At 37.2% G+C, this 20,840-nt stretch overlaps 1 long non-coding RNA gene across 1 annotated transcript in view; it reads right to left on the reverse strand.

The window, feature by feature from the left end:
• LOC147356955 (uncharacterized) overlaps positions 1-20,840 on the reverse strand; it is a 431,587-nt gene that overhangs the window by 12,717 nt on the left and 398,030 nt on the right. Inside the window, exon 6 of the long non-coding RNA XR_015143676.1 lies at positions 15,004-15,035. This is a non-coding gene — a long non-coding RNA (uncharacterized LOC147356955). The remainder of the gene's footprint in view (positions 1-15,003; positions 15,036-20,840) is intronic.

Raw genomic sequence — 20,840 nt, forward strand, 5'->3', positions numbered from 1 at the left:
ACCACTGGGCAAACCTTAGGAGGGCAGAAACCAAACAGAAGAAAGAATTCAACTTTGAAGCCTGGGAAAAGGAGGCCTCAAACACAGTAAGTTAAAAAATAAAATAATGAAAAGGCAGAGAAATACTGCACAGACAAAGGAAAAACCAAGAAACACAAGTCCAAATAAATAAAAAGGAAATAGACAAACTACCTGAAAAAGAATTCAGAATGATAGTAAAGATAATCCAAAACCTTGAAAATGGAATGGAGAAAATGCAGGAATCAATTAACAAAAACCTAAAGAATTAAAGAATAAACATACAGAGACAAACAACACAATTACTGAAATTAAAAATACTCTAGAATAAGAATGGGTCGATGAGCTGGAAGATAGAATAGCAGAAATAGAAACTGCTGAAGAGCAGAATAAAGTAAAAAGAATGAAAAGAAGTGAGGATAGTCTCAGAGACCTCTGGGACAATATTAAATGCACCAGCATTCAAATTATAGGGGTCCCAGAAGAAGAAGAGAAAAACAAAGGGTATGAGAAAATTTTTGAAGAGATTATAGTTGAAAATTTCCCCAACATGGAAAAGGAAATAGTAAATCAAGTGCAAGAATCACAAAGAGTCCTATACAGGAAAAAAACAAAGGAAAAACAGGCCAAGACACATAATAATCAAACTAACAAAGATTAAACACAAAGAAAGAATATTAAAAGCAGCAAGGGAAAAGCAATAAGTAACATACAAGGGAAACCCCATAATACATTTAACAGGTGATCCTGCAGCCAGAAACTCTGCAGGCCAGAAGTAATGGCAAGATATATTGAAAGTACTGAAAGGGAAAAATCTACAAACAAAATTATTCTCCCTGGCAAGGATCTCATTCAAAATTGAGGGAGAAATCAAAAGTTTTACAGACAAGTAAAAGTTAAGAGAATTTAACTCTACCAAACCAGCTTTACAACAAATGTTAAAGGGACTTCTGTAGTCAGGAAATAAAAGAGAAGAAAAATATCCACAAAACAAAAAAACACAATCAACTCAGAAAATGGCAATAGGATCATCAGTTCAGTTCAGTCAGTAGGTCAGTCCTGTCCAACTCTTTGCAACCCCATGGACTGCAGCATGCCCTACTTCCTTGTCCATTACCAGCTCCCAGAACATGCTCAAACTCATGTCAGTTGAGTCACTTATGCCACCCAATGAGCTCATCTTTGTCCTTTTCTTCTTCTACCTTCAATCTTCCCCAGCATCAGCGTCTTTTCTAAGAGTCAGTTCTTCACATCCAGTGGCCAAAATATTGGAGCTTCAGCTTCAGCATTGGTCCTTCCAGTGAATATTCAGGCATGATTTCATTTAAAATTAACTAGTTTGATCCCCTTGCAGTACAAGGGACTCTCAAGAGACTTCTCCAACACCACAATGGAAAAGCATCAATTCCTTGGTGCTCAGCTTTCTTTATGATTCAACTCTCATACCCATACATGACTACTAGAAAAACCATAGCTTTGAGACCTTTCTCAGCAAAGTAAGGTTTCTGCTTTTTAATACCCTATCTAGGTTTCTCATAGCTTCTCTTTCAAGGAGTAAGCATCTTATAATCTCATGGCTGCAGTCACTGTCTGAAGTGATTCTGGAGCCCAAGAAAATAAAGTCTGTCACTGTTCCCATTGTTTCTCCATCTATGTGCCATGAAGTGATGGGACCAGATGCCGTGATCTTTCTTTTTAGAATGTCAAGTTTTAAGCCGGTTTTTACACTCTCCATTTTCACTTTCATCAAGAGGATATTTAGTTACTCTTTGCTTTCTGCCATAAGGCTAGTGTTATCTGCATATATGAGGTTACTGATATTTCTCCTGGCAATCCTGAATCCAGCTTGTGCTTCATCCAGCCTGGCATCTCGCATGATGTACTCTGTACATAAGTTAAATAAGCAGGGTGACAATATACAGCCTTGATGTACTCCTATTGCAATTCGCAACCAGTCCATTGTTCCATGTCCAGTTCTAACTGTTGCTTTTTGACTGGCATACAGGTTTCTCAGGAGGCAGATAAGTGGTCTAGTATTGCCATCTCTTTAAGAATTTTCCACAGTTTATTGTGATCCACACAGTCAAAGGCTTTAGCGTAGTCAATAAAGCAGATGTATTTCTGGAACTCTCTTGCTTTTTCTATGATCCAATGGACGTTGGCAATTTGATCTCTAGTTCCTCTGCCTTTTATAAATCCAGCTTGAACATCTGGAAGATCTTGATTCATATACTGCTAAAGCTAAGCTTGGAAATTTTTCAGCATTACCTTGCTAGCATGCGAGATGAGGGCAACTGTACAGTATTTTAAAAATTAGTTGGCATTGCATTTCTTTGGGATTGGGATGAAAACTGACCATTTCCAGTCCTGTGGCCAATGCGGAGTTTTCCAGATCTGCTGGGAAATTGAATGCCAGCACTTTCACAGAATTATCGTTTAGGATTTGAAATAGTTCAGCTCGAATTTCATCACCTCCATTACCTTTGTTTGTAGTGATGCTTCCTAAGGCCCACTTGACTTCACAATAGGTATGTATATACATCAATAATTACTTTAAATCTAATTGGGTTAAATGCTCCAACCAAAAGATACAGACTGGCTGAATGGATATAAAAATAAGAGCCATATATATGCTGTCTATAAGAAACCTACTTCAGATCTAAAGACACATATAGACTGAAAGTGAGAGGATGGAAAAAGATATTTCATGCTAATAGAAATCAAAAGAAACCTGGAGTAGCAATCCTCATATCAGACAAAATAGACCTTAAGATAAAGAATATTATAAGACATAAGGAAGGACACTACATAATGATCTAGTGATCAATCCAAGAGTAAAACATAGTAAATATCTATGCACCCAACATAAGGAGCACTTCAATACATAAGACAAACACTAACAGACATAAAAGGAGAAATTGATAGTAACACAATAATAGTAGAAGACTTTTACACCCCATTTACACCAATGGATAGATCATCAAAGCAGAAAATAAATAAGGAAATACAAGTTTAAATGACATATTAGACCAGACGGATCTCATTGATACCTTCAGGACATCCCATCCAATTGCAGAAGAATACCTTTTTTTCAAATGCACATGGAACATTCTTTAGGACAGACCAAATCTTGGGTCACAAATCAAACCTCAGCATATTTAAGAAAAGGGAATCATATCAAGCAACTTTTCTGACCACAGTGCTATGGGACAAGATATCAATTAGAAGATAAATAATGTAAAAAACACAAACACACAGAGATTAAACAATACGTTTCTAAATAACAAACAGGTTACTGAAGAAATCAAAAGGGAAATCAAAAAATTCCTGGAAACAAATGACAATGAAAACACAACAACTTAAAACCTATGGGATACAGCAAAAACAGTTCTAAGGGTGAAGTTTAGCAATACAATCCTACTTCAAGAAACAAGAAAAATATCAAATAGACAACCTAATTTTACACCTATAACAATTGGAAAAAGAAGAACCAAAAAACCCCAAAGTTAGCAGAAGGAAAGAAATCATAAAGGCCAGAGCAGAATTAAATGAATAAGAAATGAAAGAAACAATATTAAGCATTAACAAAACTAAAAGCTGCTTCTTTGAGAAGAAAACTGACAAAATTTTAGCCAGACACATCAAGAAAAAAAGAGAGAAGAATCAAATCAACATAATTAGAAATGAAAAAGGAGAGTTTACAACAGACAATGCAGAAGTACAAAGGATTATAAGAGACTATTATGAGAAACTATATGGCAATAAAATGGATAATCAGAAAGAAATGTAGATTCTTAGGAAAATTCAATCTTCCAAGACTGAATCAGGAAGAAATAGAAATTATGAACAACCCAATTTCAAACTGAATCGAAACTGTAATCAAAAATCTCTCAAAAAGCAAAAGCCCAGGACCAGATGGCTTCACAGGGGAATTCTATCAAACATTAGAGACAAGCTAAAGCCTATCCTTCTAAAACTCTTTCAAAAGTTAGCAGAGGAAGCAACACTTCCAAATTTCATTCCATGAGGCCACCATCACCCTTATACCAAAACCAGACAAAGACAACACACGAAAAAGAAAACTACAGGCCAATATTACTGATGAACATAGAGAAAAAATCCTCAACAAAATTCTGGTGAACACAATTCAACAACACATTAAAAAGCTCACACACCATGATCAAATTGGGTTTATTCCAGGAATGCAAGGATTCTTCAATATACACAAATCAATAAATGTGTTACACAATATTAACAAAGACAGAAACCATATGATAATAGATGCAAAAAATTCCTTGACAAAATTCAGCACCTATTTCTGATTAAAACTCTTCAAAAAATAGGCATAGAAGGAATCTACCTGAACATACTAAAGTCCATATATGATAAACCCACAGCAAACATTACTCTCAAATGATCAAAAGCTGAAAGCATTCCCTCTAAGGTCAGGAACATGACAAGTGTGGCCACTCTCACTGCTATTATTCAACACACTTTTGGAAGTCCTAGATATAGCAATCAGAGAAGAAAAAGAAATAAAAGGAATCCAGATGGGAAAAGAAGAAGTAAAGCTCTCACTGTTTGCAATGACATGATACTATACATAGAAAACCCTAAAGACACTATCCGAAAATTGCTAGAGCTAATCTGTGTCCAACTATTTGCGACCCCATGGACTACAGCAGGTCAGGCTTCCCTGTCCATCACCAACTCCAGGAGCTTGCTCAAATTTATGTCCATCAAGTGGGTGATGCCATTCAACCATTTCATCCTCTGTCACCCCTTCTTCTCCTGCCTGCAATCTTTCCCAGCATCAGGGTCTTTTCCAGTGAGTCAGTTCTTCACATCAGGTAGCCAAAGTATTGGAGTTTCAGCTTCAGCATCAGTTCTTCCAATGAATATTCAGACTGATTTCCTCTAGGATTGACTGGTTTGATCTCCTGGCAATCTAAGGGACTCCTAAGAGTCTCCTCCAACACTATAGTTAAAAAGTGCTTTTAATTTTTCAGGGTTCAGCTTTCTTTATATTCCAACTCCCACATCCATACTTGACTACTGGAAAAAACATAGCTTTGACTAGATGGATCTTTGTTGGCAAAGTAACATCTCTGTTTTTTAATATGCTGTTGAGGTTGGTCATAGCTTTTCTTCCAACGAGCAGGCATCTTTTAATTTCCTGGGTGCAGTCATCATCTGCAGTGATTTTGGAGCTGAAGGAAATAGTCTGTCTGTTTCCATTGTTTCCCCATCTATTTGCCATGACGTGATGGGACTGGAAGCCATGAATTAGTTTTGTGAATGTTGAGTTTTAAGCCCACCTTTTCAGTCTCCTCTTTCACTTACATCAAGAGGCTAATTAGTTCTTCTTCAATTTCTACCATAAGAGTGGTGTCATCTGCATATCTGAGGTTATTGATATTTCTCCCAGCAATCTTGATTCATGCTTGTGCTTCATGCAGCCCAGCATTTCGCATGATGTACACTGCATATAAGTTAAATAAGCAGGGTTACAATATACAGCCTTAATGTACTCCTTTCCTGATTTGGAACCAGTCCATTTTTCCATGTCTTGTTCTAACTGTTACTTCTTGACAGGCATACAGATTTTTCAGGAGGCGGGTCAGGTGGTCTGGTATTTCCATCTCTTGCAGAATTTTCCAGTTTGTTGTGATCCACACCAGAGAAGGCAATAGCAACCCACTCCAGGACTCTTGCCTGGAAAATCCCATGAATGGAGGAGCCTGGTAGGCTGCAGTCCATGGGGTCGCTAAGAGTCGGACATGACTGAGCAATTTCCTTTCATGTATTGGAGAAGAAAATGGCAACCCACTCCAGTGTTCTTGCCTGGAGAATCCCAGGGATGGGGGATTCTGAAGCGACTTAGCAGCAGCAGTGATCCACACAGTCAAAGGCTTTGGCATAGTTAATAAAGTAGAAGTAGATTTTTTTTCTGGAACTCCCTTGCTTTTTCTAGGATCCAGTGGATGTTCGCAATTTGATCCAATTCCCCTGCCTTTTCTAAACCCAGCTTGAACATCTGGAAGTTCACAGTTCACGTACTATTGAAGCCTGGCTTGGAGAATTTTGAACACTGCTGTGCTAGCATGTAAGATGAGTACAACTGCGTGGTAGTTTGAACATTCTTTGGCATTGTGTTTCTTTGGGATAGGAATGAAAACTGATGTTTTTCAGTCCTGTGGCCACTGCTGAGTTTTCCAAATTTGCTGGCATATTAGGTGCAGCACATTCACAGCATCATCTTTTAGGATTTGTAAAAGTTCCACTGGGAAACTATTACCTCCACTAGCTTTGTCTATAGTGATGCTTCCTAAGACCCACTTGACTTCACATTCCATGATGTCTGGCTCTAGGTGAGTGATCACATCATCATGGTTATCTGGGTCATGAAGATCTTTTTTGTATAGTTCTTTTGTGTATTCTTGCCATCTCTTCTTAATATCTTCTGCTTCTGATAGGTCAATACCATTTCTGTCCTTTATTGTGCCCACCTTTGCATGATATTTTCCCTTGGTATATCTAATTTTCTTGAAGAGATCTCCTATCTTTCCCACTCTATTGTTTTCCTCTATTACTTTGCATTGATCACTAAGGAAGGCTTTCTTATCTCTCCTTGCTATTCTTTGGAACTCTGCATTCAAATGGGTATATTTTTCTTTTTACCCTTTGCCTTTTGCTTCTCTTCTGTTCTCAGCCTTTTGTAAGGCCTCCTCAGACAATCATTTTGCATTTTTGGATCTTTTTCTTCAGGATGGTCTTGATCACTGTACAATGTCACCAACCTCTGTCCATATTTCTTCAGGCATTCTATCAGATCTAATCCCTTGAATCTATGTGTCACTTCTACTGTATAATCATAAGGGATTTGATTTAGGTCATACCAAATGGTCTAGTGGTTTTCTTCACTTTCTTCAATTTAAGTCTGAATCTGGCAATAAGGTGTTCATGATCTAAGCCACAGTCAGCTCCCCATCTTGTTTTTGCTGACTGTATAGAGCTTCTCCTTCTTTGGCTGCAAGCATTTAATCAATCTGATTTCAGTATTGACCATCTGGTGATGTCCATGTGTAGAACTTCTATTTAGTGGTTGGAAGAGGGTGTTTGCTACTACCAGTGCATTTTCTTGGCAAAACTCTTTTAGCCTTTGCCCTGCTTCATTCTGTACTCCAAGGCCAAATTTGCCTGTTACTCCAGGTATCTCTTGACTTCCTAATTTTGCATTCCAATCCCCTATAATGAAAAGGACATTTTTTTTCTGGGTGTTAGTTCTATAAGGTCTTGTAGGTCTTCATAGAATCATTCAACTTCAGCTTTTCAGTATTACCGGTTGGGGCATAGACTTGGATTACTGTGATATTGAATGATTTACCTTGAAAACGAACAGAGGTCATTCTGTCAATTTTGAGATTGCACCCAAGTACTGCATTTCAGACTCGTTTGCTGACTATGATGGCTACTCCATTTCTTCTAAGGGATTCTTGCCCACAGACGTAGATATAATGGTCATCTAAATTAAATTTGCCCATTCCCGTCCATTTTAGTTCACTGATTCCTAAAATGTCAATGTTCACTCTTGCCATCTCCTGTTTGACCACTTCCAGTTTACCTTGATTCATGGACATAACATTCTAGGTTCCTAAGCAATATTGTTCTTTAGAGCATCGTAATTTACTTCCATCAACAGTCACACCCATAACTGGGCACTGTTTTCACTCTGGCTCTGTCCCTTCATTCTTCCTGGAGTTATTTCTCCACCCTTCTCCAGTAGCATATTGGGCACCTACCAACCTGGGGAGTTCATCTTTCAGTGTCATGTATTTTTGTCCTTTCGTACTGTTCACGTGGTTCTCAAGGCAAGAACACTGAAGTAGTTTGCCATTCCATTTACTTTAGTGGACGTTTTTGTCAGAATCTCCACCATGACCCATCCATCTTGGGTGGCCCTACAGGGCATGGCTCATAGTTTCACTGAGTTAGACAAGGCTGTGTTCCATGTGATCAGTTGGATTAGTTTTCTGTGATTGTGGTTTTCATAAGGTCTGCCCTCTGAAGGATAAGGGTAAGAGGCTTATGGAAGCTTCCAGATGGGAGAGACTGACTGTGGGGGAAACTGGGTCTTGTTCTGATGGGCAGGGCCATGTTCAGTAAACCTTTAAGCCAATTTTCCATTGATGGGCAGGGCTGTGTTCCCTCCCTGTTTTTTGACCTAAGACCAAACTATGGTCAAGGTAATGAAGATAATGGCAACCTCCTTCAAAAGGTCCCATGTATGCACTGCGCACTCAGTGCCCCAGACCCTGCAGCAGGCCGCTGCCCACCTACACCTTCACTGGAGACTCCTGGACACTCACAGGAAAGTCTGGGTCAGTCTCTTGTGGGGTCACTGCTCCTTTCTCCTGGGTCCTAGTGTTGACAAGGTTTTGTTTGTGCCCTCCAAGAGTCTGTTTCCCCAGTCCTGTGTAAGTTCTGTAATCAAATCCCACTGCCCTCCAAAGTCAAATTCCCTGGGGGGTCTCAGTCCCTTTACCAGACCCCCAGATTCAGAAATCTGTTGGAATATTATTCAGCCATAAAAAGGAATACATTTGAGTCAGTTCTAATGATTTTGATGAACCTAGAGTCTATTACTCAGGGTGAAGGAAGTCAGAAAAAGAAAGATAACTATCATATATTAATGCATATATGTGGAATCTAGAAAGACAATACTGATGAATTTACTTTCAGGGCAGCAGTGGAGAAACAGACATAGAGAATAGACTTATGGACACGGGCTGTGGGGACGAGGAGGGTTGGATGTATCGAGAGAGTAACATGGAAACTTACATTACCATATGTAAAACCCATAGTCAATGGGAATTTGCTGTATGACTTAGGGAATTCAAACAAGGGCTTTGTATCAACCTAGAGGGGTGGGATGGGGGACGGAGATGGGAGGGAGGTCCAAGAAGGAGGGAATATATTTACATATGACTGACTCATTTTCATATTTGACAGAAAACAAAATTCTACAAAGCAATTATCCTTCAATTAAAAAATAAATATTTTTTTTAAAGTGATGCTGACAACACAAGGGAAACGGCAGGCATTTAATTAGCTTTTAGTATGAGAAGATAAACAGGATTATTTTGTTTAAGTTTATACACTAGTACATTTATAATCAGTATAACAACTACACATTTCATGCATTTTTATTTTGGCTTATGTGTTTATCCTCTTATATATTTAAGGTGAACTTGTTGTCCTGATTCAACTGCTCCAGGATACAATAAGAAACCTTTGTGTACAAGTAAGTTTAAGAATCAGACCCTTGATAATGTTAATAATAAAACATACCTACACTTTTTGAAACTTTATCTTTGTTGTTTTTTGTTATTCCTCACCAAAAATATTTTTGTTCCAATTTCAATAGAAAGACCTGTGGTTCTGTGACAGGCAGCTGAAGTATATATGCTTCTAATCTTATTTATTCTCTGTACTATATGCATGCATTACAGTAGTGATTTTAGGATTTATGGAAGAAATAATTTGAGCTTAGTAAAAATGCCCACATCAGGGATACTAGCAAGTGATAAATATGAGGCACCAAAATAATCTTATAAAATTATTAATTAATTAATTTGAATTGCTCCTTGTTTTCAAAAACAATGATGGCTTAAAAACACAAAATAATGTATCACTTAACAGAATAAATTAGAAGTAGATAAAATAATGAAAAAAACAAATGTAGGAATATAAAGATTAGGCAAATAAGGGACAGATAAGAATAATTATATCATAAAATCCCTCACTCTCACTATTGGGGGAATCCACAAATTGGATTCTGATTTCCAATTGTCAAAAAAAGAAGTTATTGATCAGATGCATTATTCACAGTGGCTTTGCAACAAGTCACAAATTGTGTTTTCAAAAGAAGACAATTATTCCCAAATTTCCAAATGAAAAACATCTTATTAAGGAATACTGCAACAAAGAATACTGAAATGAGTATAATGGAGAACACACACACACTGGGCCTCTTAGGAGGGCATATTAGGAGGCCCTTTCTAAGGTGATCTGCACTGTCTTTATACCAAAGAGCAATGTGCTAGTGGCAAGAATATGCTCCAAAGTGCAACACTTATTCCTCAATGCATATTCTACAAAAATACTGTAAGATGATTAGTCAAAAGGTATTATGTAGTGTTGGCTTTGATGATGTGGTCCCTGGCCAGTAAGACCATCTGAGTATTCTAAATGCTTGTGGAAGCTTATGACTCATGCTTTAACTTGCTATGAATGTGGGGTACACGTTATTTTTTCCTTTGAAACTTTGTAGGGCAGTAAATAAACAGGTTATCTCCAGTAGAAGAAAGGAAAGAGATATGAGAAGGAATCCCTATGGATGGTCTGACCCTTTGGGAAACACATGCCTTCCAATAAAACCCTCTTTACCTCTTTATCAATGGAGGGTAAATCCCTCCAAATCGCACATAATCTCATCAATTCAATTTTAAGTAATTGTAGGGGTCTGGTGATAACATAAGATACTACAACTTGATTTACCTAATATCACACATTTGTAATCTTACAAGCACTAGGTCATAATTATTTATAATTTTATGGCTCTGGAGTCTTAAAAATTAATTTTCTAGGATAGAATTTAAGTGCTATTTATACTCAGAGAAAAAAGTTTGATTATTTCATCACATCCATTAAAATTTTTATTGTTAATCTCTAAGTTTGCCTTGCTAATTTTCAGATATCACTAGTTGAGTGTTGATTTTGCTGCTACAGCTGAGTCGCTTCAGTTGTGTCCGGCTCTGTGCGACCCCACAGACGGCAGCCCACTAGGCTCCTCTGTCCCTGGGATTCTCCAGGCAAGAATACTGGAGTGGGTTGCCATTTCCTTCTCCGATGCATGAAAGTGAAAAGTGAAAATTAAGTCTCTCAGTCGTCCCCGACTCTTAGCGACCCCATGGACTGCAACCTACCAGGCTCCTCCGTCCATGGGATTTTCCTGGCAAGAGTACTGGAGTGGGGTGCCATTGCCTTCTCCAGTGTTGATTTTAACTGAATTCAAAATCTATATATAATTGCTCTAGATAGCTCACTTCTATTGCTCTCATTTTTCTATTTTGTTAGTCATGAAATATAAATTGATACTCTTTTCTAGTAATACATCTAATCACAGCAGGACCAATGAAAGCAGCCAACTAAATATCATTAATCTTTATTACTGAAAATCATAAATACTGTAAGATATATGAACTACTTCCACAGGAAGCCAATTCTAATATTTTCTGAACTACAGAAGTACATGAGTTTATAAAATTGAGGCATATATTTAATAATACATAGTATTACATATAGCCATATGTCCATGTGTATAGCAGATAATTTACAAATCATTTTACCCAAAACAATAGTCTTTATTTATTTAGGATTACCTGCTAGACTTTATATTAAAGAATAAAAAGTGAAAATTAGATAGCAAAAGAAAAAAGTAGAATGAAAATTAGATATAGTAAATTTTCTAAGAACAAAATAGTATTTATCCAGACTTGAGTGCAAGCAGATTTTTAGACACAATTTAAAAATAGAGACCATGTGATTTAATAAGAGTTAGGGCTAGATTCTATGGTTTTTAATTCCTAGTACATTATTTCTCTATTAAATATTCATGTGCAATTTGCTTATTCATTCACTGATTCATTTCTTGTTAATTATTTTCTCAAGAAACATTTATGGAGTACCTTCTATTTTCTTCCAAAAAACTGTGTTGGGAAATTAACTGATGACCAACTGGAAGTGCCAAATAAGTAAATAGGCAAGCATGACTGCTTCAACAAACACAAGATTGTTGGGAGCAGTGAGAACACTTGTTTTACTCTGGACAGTACCCAGGATGGTGTTATTTTCCTACTGGTATGAAAGATGAAAACCACATATGATAGGAAAGGAGCAACTTATAATTGGGGACACGGAGAGGCAGTGAGAAGTTGGGAAGTTTAGTTCCTTATAGGCAAAGAAATGAGCTTTCCTGGTGGCTCCATGGTAAACAATCCACCTGCCAATACAGGAGACTCGGGTTCGATCCCTGGGTCAGGAAGATCCCCTGGAGAAGAAAATCGCAACCCACTCCAGTATTGCCTGGAGAATCCCATGGACAGAGAAGCCTGGTGGGCTACAGTCCCTGGAATTGCAAAAGTGTCACACATGACTTAGCAACTAAACAACAAAGGCAAAGAAATGCATGGTCATATTGAAACATAAGAGGCTCAGTATGGGTGGATTAGAGATGGATTTAAGGAGGGATAATGAGGTATATTAAAAGATGCTTACTCCTTGGAAGGAAAATTATGACCAACCTAGACAGCATATTAAAAAGCAGAGATATTACTTTGCCAGCAAAGGTCCGTCTAGTCAAGGTTATGGTTTTTCCAGTGGTCATGTATGGATGTGAGAGTTGGACTGTGAAGAAAGCTGAGTGCCGAAGAATTGATGATTTTGAACTGTGGTGTTGGAAAAGACTCTTGTGAGTCTCTTGGACTGCAAAGAGATCCAACCAGTCCATTCTAAAGGAGATCAGTCCTGGGTGTTCATTGGAAGGACTGATGCTAACTCCAATACTTTGGCCACCTCTTGCGAAGAGTTGACTCATTGGAAAAGACCCTGATGCTGGGAGGGATTGGGGGCAGGACGAGAAGGGGATGACAGAGGATGAGACGGCTGGATGGCATCACCAACTCGATGCACGTGAATCTGGGTGAACTCCAGGAGTTGGTGATGGACAGGGAGGCCTGGCGTGCTGTGATTCATGGGGTTGCAAAGAGTCAGACATGACTAAGCGACTGAACTGAACTGAACTGAATGAGGTATATGACTGGAAAAAGTAAATAAAGAATAGATCAGTTGTTATTAAACTCTATGTTTAGGATGTTTCAGTTCAGTTCAATTTCGTTGCTCAGTCATGTCCGACTCTTTGAGACCCCATGCACTGCAGCACACCAGGCCTCCCTGTCCATTGCCAACTCCTAGAGTTTACTCAAACTCATGTCCATTGAGTCGGTGATGCCATCCAACCATTTCATCCTCTGTTGTCCCCTTCTCCTCCCACCTTCAATCATTCCCAGCATCAGGATCTTCTCAAATGAGTCAGTTCTTTGCATCGGGTGGCCAAATTACTGGAGTTTCAGCTTCAGCATCAGTCTTTCCAATGAATATTCAGGACTGATTTCCTTTAGGATGGACTGGTTGGATCTGGTAGGATGTTTAAGGACATCCTAAAATTTTGAAAAGATATGTATAGCTCATACATTTTCATATGGCCATCTAAAACTTCTAATCAAATTGAAAAAGATACAAAGCAAATATTTTCCAGTGAATATAAATTGTGATGTTTTGAAACAAAATAGTAGCACCTAACGGAATCTAAATACCAGGGTGAATCATCTATTTAGAAAGCACACGAATAAGCTCTTCTTATGGAAAGTCAGACACTATTCTATTTTTTCTCCTTGAAGTTGCTTTTCACTTTGTTCACAGATTTTCTATTTAATATAATAGTTTTTATGTTCAAGGACTTCTATTGATCATCTACCATATTTTTCTTAAATAAATATGAAATCAATTAAAATTATTCTGAATTGTTTTTTACTGTGATTATAAGACTACTACAGGAAATACAATTTTTGGATATATATAATTATCACAAGTTTATGAAAATAATAAAGATTTTATTTAATTTTTAAAAACAACTAAAATTTAATTAAAATTAGTTTCATGTTGTAAAGTTTAAATTTGCTCAATTGACTTTCTATGTGAATTTTATTGAATGCTAGAATGTGATAGAAAATCAATTCTATTTATCAATTAATAAAATTGGACATGAGGCATTTTGCATATTTCAATTTATTCAAAAAATATGAGAACTTAGATTTTGTTAAGTTTTAATACATTATTACCAATAAAATAATTGTTGATAAAATGCCTTAATCTTGTCAGGCAGTTTAAATATAATTTTTTCAACAACTTTGGAGCTTCATATTCAGTTCTTTCAACATACATATAATATCTGACATATAAATTAATTAGCAAAAGCAGTCCTCCTATAAATAAATTAGTCAAATCAGATTTCCATCAAAAAAGCCTAACCTCATTTTTTAATTCAAATATAGTTTACAAGTTCTTTAGGGTATTACAAATGCAGTGAAAAAAAATATTATGAAATACTCTTCTAAGGATCTGTTGCAAAAATCAATCAAATCAAGATTAAAACAATATGAAATATTATTAATTCACTTACTTTTACAAAAAGCCATAATAATATTTATTCTATATGCTATTTCTTACTGCTTATTTGCAATAAAGCAATATAATATATAGCTAAAATCATTTTGTTTACAATAGAAGTCTGACAAAAGGTAAAGTATATTTTTGGTAAAAGTGTGTGTATACTGAATTCCATACATAATTTTAAAGAAAATTAAATAAGAACCATGGATGAGACAGAAGGTGAGATGGTTGGATGCCATCACCAACTCGATGGACATGAGTTTGAGAAAGCTGTCAGAGTTGGTGATGGACAGAGAAGCCTGGCATGCTGTAGTCCATGGGGTCACAAAGATTCAAACATGACTGAGTGACTGAGCTGAACTGAACTGATAATATTCATAAGTAATTTCTTTAATGCTATTATTATGACTAGACTTTCCCATAAGCTTAATAAAGCAAATATATATATAATCTTTAGAGTAAATTATCCAACGTTTAATACATAATTTTAGTTTTGATAACAGGTGTAAGAAAATATCAATTACTTAAGTCTAATATTAATCACTTACTAAGGCTAATAAAATAATGACTAATACTAGAATAAGGTGTCATGATATGCTTGACAAAATAGGCTTTTAGCTGACTGTTTTTAGTGAAGGTTCAACAAGGAAATAGAAGCTTTAGAAGTAACGTCAGAATGAGGAAATTACTTACGTGAATGTGGGATGAGTACGGAAAATGAAGGTCTGGAAGAGAAGAGTCAGAAGATCAAGATTAGAGAAACCTTCACTAACCAGTCCTCCTGAAGCACTGAAGTGGGTGGACAGGTCCGAGCTTGCTGGAAATCCAAGAACCTGAGATGTGTGACTGCCTGAATGGTGCTGTGAAGGGATAGCCAATGGAGAAATCCATGAAAGCTGCCATCTCAGGGAACTGTTGATCTGTGCAGTAGCTCCCTGGGCTGCCCAGTCCGGGCACCTCAGTGTGAGCTGGGCTGCCGGTGGTTGGCAGAGCCAGCAGTGGAGATGATGAGAGAGGAGAGCAAGGACAAGGTGCAGCTCCGGGGGTCTTTCTCTCACCTTGTCAGGCTGACAACCTTCCAAGAGCAACAGTGTCTGCTTCACTTCAGCCTTCAGATTTGTGCACAGGTTCCTCTTTTGGCCAATCTTACCTTGAAATATACTGTGAGGGGATTTCCTGAAAATCTAGTTCCCAGCCTTACCCAAGCAGGCGTTTCACAATTCATGACACTGACCACTTGTAACAACTCACACTGAATTGACAAAAAAACCATGCATTCTAACATTTTAGTCTGTGAATTTTCTCCAGTAGTAGGTTGAAACTTCTTGCAGTCCCTGAAAACTTTCCAGTTACTCTGAAATACATCAATGCCAATAGCATGTACTTCATGATCTATTTGAAGATATTTTTCTTTACAATTAAAGCACATCTTACAGGTATGGATATATTCAAAATAAGCTGCATATATATGATAGGTGGGAGAAAGGCCGTTTAATTTTTTGAAGCAAATACTCCTTTTGATTTGTCTCATCAAACTCTCCCCATAAGATCTCTGCCTTTTTGAAAGTCTGAGATAAGAAGAGACAGTAAGCCTCTGATGGGGAAAAATCTTCCATTTTTAAGTGCCCTAGAATATTTTACACAACTAAGCAATGGACCATAATAAAATTTGACATGAGTGAATTATATGCATTGTTTCTAAAAGTAGGGAATGAGAAATTATGAAATGGAAGGTGAAAAACAAAAATTTACATGAAGTCAGTAAAGAATATATATGGAATTTGAGGGTTAGGAAGTTGATTCTTTTAAAATTATTAATGCTCACATACCTCTTGAAAATCTTTTAAAGAGTTTCAAGAAGAAAAGCAGAGTTCAAGACTCACAGGGTATAGACAAAAAATAAGGCAGTGTGTACAGAAAGATGCAAACTCCTTTAAATAGTGCTTGTCAGGCCATATGAGAACTGGTTGGAAAGTCACATGGTGCCTATCTGAGGTAGGTTTCTGTAGTTTCTCTCTCTTCCCCTCATTTTTCTTAACCTGGGACAAGACAGGCACATTGTCACATTAAAGGCTTTACTGAGAACACATGAATGGATGTGATACAAAAAGATAGGCAGGTGGTCAACCATCAAGATGCCTCATTATCTCCCTCTACCAACTGTACCTAGAAACAGAGCAAGAAGGAAAGCAATTCTTATCTTTCTGTGGCCTTTGTCTCTATAGCTTCATATTTAACATCATTAGTACTGACACTGGCAGTGGCCACACACACACACACACACACACACACACACATACACACACACCCCAGGATAATGATGTCCTAAGGCTGTGGCCACAGACACCACTTGAAGGAAAACTCGCTTAAGGAGACACTCTTTTTACTTCTAACAACACACTTAGCACCCACTTCTGGTAGTGTTGATGACAAATCGTCCTTACTGTGAATTCCACCATCTAATTACAAGTCCACAATGTTAGTTGAGGCCCCTCAGCCCATGTGGCACAGGCATGACATAACTAAGGACTGCACTAGAGGATGAAATAGAATCCTAGAAAACTCAAAAGGTAATTTTAAAGACATATTTCTAGCAGTTAAGGCTCTTGCTTCCTTAAATGTGCTTCCTTTGTTTCTACAAAAACATGAATATGCTTGCAATTTTAAATATATTTCAAAATTATCTTAATCACAAATTTATAATTTTCAGTCCCATGTATAGTGGTTTAATTTTCTATTTTTATTTATAATTATTTTCCCCTCAAAAAATAAGTGTAATACAGCAAAGACTCAATGTACATTTGATTTATATGAATAGTGAATGGCCAACCTGAATTAGGATGGTCTTTCCAAATAAGTGTAACAGAGTACACATGACATCTACAGGATCTTAGGTCTGCTGCAGTAATCACTTAACAAAAAATACCACAATAAGATTTTTTTTAAAGACTCAGAAAAGAATTTCATTCACTACTGAACTTCATTAAACCACTAAGGTTTTTACGGGAAAGATCATTTGAAACGTTTTGGATTGTATCTTGAGACAATGGGTTTCTATGGACCCACTAACCAAGGGACTGACAATATTCCACAGTGGAGAGAATGAAGCGGAGTGTTCAAATGCACAAGAATGTGGATGATTTAATAAGACATTTATGTAATCCAAAATAAGAGAGAATGGTGAAGGTGTAGCTTATGGTGAACAATCTCGGATTCATGATCTCTGAAGAAAAAGATTTAGCTTTGGGACCAGGGACCAGGTTTGATCACTCAAGAGCTTTTGTGTAGCAGAGTTTTATTAAAGTATGAAAGGGACAGAGAAATCTTCTGACATAGACATCAGAAGGGGTACAGAGAGTTCCCCCTCACTAGTCTTAGCAAGGGGGCTATATACTTTTTAAATTATTTATTACCATAAACCAAAATAACCTCTCAAGGTTATAAAGATGTTACTAGACCCACTTCCACAATTATATTTTAAGATGACAGAATTAGAACTAACAACAGAAAGATCTTACCAGACCCACTACCATAATATACATTTAAAGATGACAGGATTAGTCAGAAGGTTCTCAAGAAGGAGAAACAAGTCCTCAAGCAGGATACATTGTTGTTATATAATCACTGGTACAGAGTTTAAGGAAAAACATATCCTTGAGCAAGATGAGTTGTTTTGTTGTGCAATCATCAGCTCTGGGCTTAAAGGAAAACACATTTGTCCTTTTCTCCTCCTTGAGAACCCCAACCCCTCTCTCTCCTGCTCAGGGACCCCAGATGTCTTATCAACCTACCTAGGAACTGACTCTCTCAACAGGAAGGGGCAGAGGAAAAAGAGTAGAGTAAATACACAAATACACGTTCATGATGTGCAAGTTAAGATTTGGTAGCTGATTTAATGTATCAATTAAGTGAAGTACCATAGACAATTCTAAATTTCTGTCTTAGGCAACTGAATAAATAATGCCAACCACTAGTCACTCATAGAAAACACAGAAAAGTGGCTCATAAAATGCTAAGATAGAGACCACTGGGCTGTGACAAATGGTATGTATTTATTGGTCCTTGTCATCCAGCTGCATATTTGCAGGTTTCAGGGGGATCTATATGTCCCAGGCACAATACTGTAAAAATATGTTGATTAAAATGGGTGCCAAAGAACAGTTGAAAGACAAGTGTCAAAAGGGGTCTTTTTTTAAGTACAGATTTTTGTTTTTAGTAAATTTGCCACAGAAACCTGAAAATCTACCAGTTATTTTCTAACATAGCTGGGTTTGGAAACTATGGCACTGAGATAACCAATTAAAGAGTTTTCTGACTGGTGCAGCTGAAGTTTACCTTCTCAGCCTTTGTTTATTAAATGGGAATTCATGGTGATCAATCTCTGGGGAGACCTTTTAATATCTGGTGGAAGTCAAGGCAGGGTTCTTTCCCAGCTCAATGTGCAGTTCTGTCTTTGAATGATCTATGTTGAAATTCAAAACATAATCAAGTTAGGCCAAGTCTTGCCTCTTTTCTGGAAAGTATTTCACAAAAAAGTTGTCAAGACTCTATTTATTATGTCATATCCACATACTACAAATTTAATACTTTGATATGAGTTTTGCTGTATATTGCAAGGATACTTTACTTTTCACTAATGTTCAGGATGGCTGCTACTGTGATTCTTGTAAATGATTGGGTCAGTTGCCATTGTTTCTTCTCTTACTGAGTAGGAACACCAGTGAATTGTATTATTGTTAAGATCTTACACCCTAAATTATCTGGAAACTATATTGAGAACTAGTGGGAAACAGGAAAAGGTTTTATATTATGCCTTCTTGTGCTTAGACTGTGCTATGTCTTAATTATTCCTAGTTTTTCCACAAAGAAAGTTTCATAGGCAGGAGAATGTGTGGCTCTACTGCTCAAAAGAATGGTTTAATATTTAACTATAAAAATGGTTTCATGATAGATGAAATCCTAGGATTTCAAGAAAGCACTGTTTCAGACTGAGTATCTGTGTTCCTCGCAAATTTATATGCTGAAATCCTAATCCTGAAAGTAATGATATGAGGAGTTGGGGCCCTTGGGAGGTAATCAGATCCTGAGGGTAGAGCCTTCATAAACAGGATTAGTGCCCTTAACAGAAGAGACCTCTGAAAGATCTCTTACCCCTTCTGCCACATGAAGACAAAATGAAAAAATAGCCATCTAGGATGAGGGCTTTCACAGACACCTTGATCTATTGACATCTTGATCTTGGACTTTCCAGCCTCCAGAACTGTGAGAAATATATGTCTTTAGTTCACAAGCCTCCAGTTTGTATTTTTATTACAGCAGCTTAAACAAGCTAAGACAAGCAACAAAGGAAGAAGCAGCAGAGAAAGAAGGCCCAGAATGCAACTCTAAAGAAGATATTATTAAGTATTAGTCGCTCAATCATGTCTGACTCTTGGTGAGCCTATGTGCAGTAGCTCACAAGGCTCCTCCATCCATGGGATTTTCCAGGCCAGAATACTGGAGTGGGTTGCCGTTTGCTTCTCCAGGGTATCTTCCCAACCCAGGGATTGAACCCTGTTCTCCCGCATTGCAGGCAGACTCTACCGTCTAAGCCATATACATTTAAGGAATGGGCAAGGGAGATGCACACATGATATCGAGATATGTTGGAGGAAGACAAGAACATGATCCACTGAGAGGCAAAGAAGAAAGAGTTTTAATAAGGTTTGCCTAATTTAAGGAAAAGCTTATTATCAATATATGGAGCAACTAAATGTGATCTATTATCTTGACTGGAGCATGTTCAGTGCAATAGTGACAGTATAAACCAGATTTCACATTTTTCTTTTGTTTTAAGAAGTAAAACTACAAAAGTAAAAGCAGTTAGTGTTTTAATCCTGCAAAAATATTTCCAAGTTTAAGTTGAGAAGACATATAATAGCTAAACATATGGGCTATGGGTAGTTTCTTGTGGCAGCATTATTGTTTTTTTTTTTTTTTTTTTATAATACATATATGTATTATATTTGTATTTATAATACATATAAAGTTCCTGTAGTCGAACTTTTAACAGTGCTCTTTAAATAATTAATATTATCATTATGGTTATCATTTTGATTGTCATTGGTTCCTAGCTTCTCTCCTTGGTCTACTATAGCATAACCTTAAAGTGATTCTGCCTTTAGGTTCTCACCTTTCCTGTTTACTCTTTTTTTTTTTTTTTAACTTTACATAATTGTATTAGTTTTGCCAAATATCAAAATGAATCCGCCACAGGTATACATGTGCTCCCCATCCTGAACCCTCCTCCCTCCTCCCTCCCCATACCAGCCCTCTGGGTCGTCCCAGTGCACCAGCCCCAAGCATCCAGTATCGTGCATCGAACCTGGACTGGCAACTCGTTTCTTACATGATATTTTACATGTTTCAATGTCATTCTCCCAAATCTTCCCACCCTCTCCCTCTCCCACAGAGTCCATAAGACTGTTCTATACATCAGTGTCTCTTTTGCTGTCTCGTACACCGGGTTATTGTTACCATCTTTCTAAATT

This window comes from Bos grunniens, chromosome 16 (genome assembly GCF_055505025.1).
Source record: "Bos grunniens cultivar Pamir isolate PY7600 chromosome 16, Bosgru_T2T1.0, whole genome shotgun sequence".
Taxonomy (NCBI): Eukaryota; Metazoa; Chordata; class Mammalia; order Artiodactyla; family Bovidae; genus Bos; species Bos grunniens.